This window comes from Phalaenopsis equestris, unplaced genomic scaffold (assembly GCF_001263595.1).
Source record: "Phalaenopsis equestris unplaced genomic scaffold, ASM126359v1 Scaffold234178, whole genome shotgun sequence".
NCBI lineage: Eukaryota > Viridiplantae > Streptophyta > Magnoliopsida > Asparagales > Orchidaceae > Phalaenopsis > Phalaenopsis equestris.
In genome coordinates, this window is record NW_018252099.1 from 352799 (window position 1) to 356245 (window position 3447).

Consider the following 3447-nt stretch of genomic DNA (forward strand, 5'->3'; position numbering starts at 1 on the left):
TATATATATTTGATGAGTAGTATTTTTAAAAAATTTAATTGACTACAAGGCTACAAAGATTCATAATCAATTAAAAGTATGAATTAAGAAAAGAAAAAAAAATTATTAAATTAGATTCAAATGATGATTTAAATCTTGTCACAATACTTAACATCTTATTGCTATGTGATTAAGGTTGTCAAAACGACTCTTTATTCGTGAACAGCTCGTGTTCGGGTCGCTAAGCAAACGAGTCGAACACGAACAACATATTTTTTTTAATAATTTTTAAAATAATTTGAAATACCTTAAAAATTGAGCATAATGTATTGCATTGCTAAAATTATTTTTTTAAGATTTAATGGATCGGACCCACAAATTGTGCATTTAGTGGTCCGACACAGTCCAGATCAATCGTACTAGTTAGTCATACCTTTAAAAGTAACAAGCTGTCCATACTGTCAAGAATGATTTTACGAATACCACCAAAGTATATCGGCATTTCAACGAGTTGTGTAGAATATGTCTACTCAACCTCGATCTTTAAGCAAGCTTTGCCAGTTAGACTTGCCTACACTGTCTGAGTTCACGCTCCATACTTGTATAAGTTGGTTAGAACTTCAAACTCAACTCACTGACAACTACCACCTACACGATAAATCTTGACGAGCAGCTCTCTGAGGCAAAAGGAAGAGTAGTATTTTCTGTCAGCATGCATACTACCATTTATTAACAACATGACAATCCTCATTAGCGGCCTTATCAACAACAAAACTGCTCAGGCTCTGTAATGCATAGTCTGTAATTTTTTAGACCCTTGCATAGGTACATGGACCCCTCTCTCTCTCTCTCTCTCAACCATGCACCCTAAAAAGACTCTAAAAATCCCTCAGCTTCTTCTCACTCATTCTTCAAAATCTTTCCCTGATTGGATGAGTTCATGAACAATACAGAATCTCACCTCCCAAAAATATTCAACATTTTAAAAGGTGTAGTTAGTATGAAACTCTTTACCAAGATCTAATGAAGTAATATTCTATTTCAAGGAGAAATAAAGAACAACAATAGATTGCACTACAGAATTTGTGACGCTGCAGATAGAGGAGCTTAGGGCACAAATGAACAAGAAGATAAAAGAAGTAATGCAAGAGGAGTCCTAAAGCAGTTAAAGAAACTGTTTGAGAAGTGATACGAGATAGTTTAGTAGCATGAATGCTAACATAGCATAGAGATCAACCACCCAGAGAAGAGCTACATTGAGCTAGGACAAGGAGAGCACTGGATCCTGCATTAGATGAATTAGAGGAAGATAACAATGATATGTCGTACGTTCCCTGCGAAGAGATGTAAGAAAAATGAAGACAAAGAAGAAGAAATTATTACTAGAGAATGCATTTTTCTGAGTAATTATTAAGCAGAACCCCCAGGAGGTTCAAAATCTTCTATGCAGACTCTTATAAAGGAAGAAGTGATCCAATAAATCATATAGTTTCTTTCGAATCAACAGTCTGCCTGCTACAAATAAATGATGCCATTAAGTGTTATTTATTCCTCATAACACTTAAGAAGTCATATTTAAGCTCGTTCAGCAATTTGTTAGTAGGTTTTATGACCTCTTTTGGCATGTTCAAATGAATATTCATAGCTCAATTCATCAATGCTCAAAAATCATTAAAAAGCTCTCAAGCTTTATTAAAAATCTAGCAAGCATTGAAAAGCCTACAAAGCTTTATTATTAGATTTTAGCATGGGATGTTTGACATAAAAAAATTTGAGCTTTCCATTGCTCTTATGTCACTCACACAAGGGCTAAGTGAGGGGTCATTCTTATACGTGATTGGCTTGCAAAAGCATAACAAATTAGCAGAACTTCTGGAGCTAGCTAATGAAAACATTTTGACCGAATAATATCTTTTTTTTTTGTTGAATCCCTCTGACATAGAGAATAGGAGGAGAATCTCCATAAAAGAGATTCTTAAGAGCATAAAGGATGCAAATACAGATTCAAGTGAGCAAATCGGCAAGACGTCCCCCTGAGTTTTCCTTGGTGCGGAATCATTTGGAGCAGTCCTATTAAAAACCTATGATAAAAGAGCTAGAAAGAAGGCAGGAGGCCTCCCAACCCTCCACGTTGGAAATCACTCTTTTGAAAGTATCCATGATAAAAGTTATAGAGGTCATACAGCATAAAAATTCTTCAAGAAGCTTCCACTAATGAAGGTCAGAAGCTTTCAATTAAATCACAACAAATACTTTGCATATCATCGTGGACATGGACATGATATTGAGGAATATCATTGACCAAAGGAAAATATGTTGAGATTTTCATACATATTTTACACTGTTTTTGATGATATTGCACTTTAAAGAAGGATATTTTTTATTTTTTGTTTCAGGTATGATTAATTATGGTCAATAGAGCAAAAAGATGCAAAAACGGTGCAATCTGAAGAAAAAAAGAACAAGAAATGAAATTTTGCCCTGTCACCTTTCGATAAGTCTTTCGATGCTTAATCTCTTTTACACTTGTTGCATATTTTTGAATGAGATTACATTTTAAAGGAAGGTTTTTTTCTTTTAAAGGATGTAGGGTTATCTGTTTTTTTCATGCTTATTTTGCTTATTTTGTAGGGTTATCTGTTAGGAACACAACACAACTGAAATGGAGCAAAACTGAGCTAAAACGGAGCCAAACGAAACGAAACGGTGGAGCTGTGCAGTCTGCTTGCCGACGGCGCCAAAACGGCGCCGACAGCGAGATTTACCCGAGAAGACCAAAAAATGATAGAAAAGCTCGCCGACGGCGCCCTCGAGCCCACCGACGGCGCCCAGGACGACTATGGACCGACTTTTGGCGGTTATGGGCTGAAATTCAACGTATTTAGACGCTTTTTGAAAGGGTTCTTGTGGCAACACTTCAAACTTCATCCCTACACTTTAAAAGAATGAATTTAGATTAGAATAAGAGGGTGATGTGTGAGAGGAATGTTAGGAAAGATGTGGAGAAAGTTTAGGGTTTTTAGAATAGGAGTAGAAATGTAGATTTCTACCCTTTTGGAGAGATTGGAGAGGAGATTTTGAGAGAATTTGTAAGGAGATGTTCTAGCATTACATGAATCGGCGGCAGACTTTGCGGGACAGATTTTCTTTTTTTCTTTCAAAAGGAAAAAATCTAAGTATTGCGTTCTTCATTATCCTATGGTTTTGTAAACACTTATCTAGTGGATTTGCTTCGATGAAATGAAGTTTTCCATTGTGTTTTCTTCGTGTTTTGTGAAGTGTTTTTCTTACTCTCTCTTCTTATTTGGAAATAATGGAAATAATGTTTGGAAATAATGGTATGAGAAGATTATGCCGTTGTTTTCATTTTACTTTTCTCTTGTAACGATTAGAATTCATGTTTAGGATTTTGTGATGCATGTTAGATATGGATTTAATTATAAATGTGATGGTTCTTACTTGTACTTT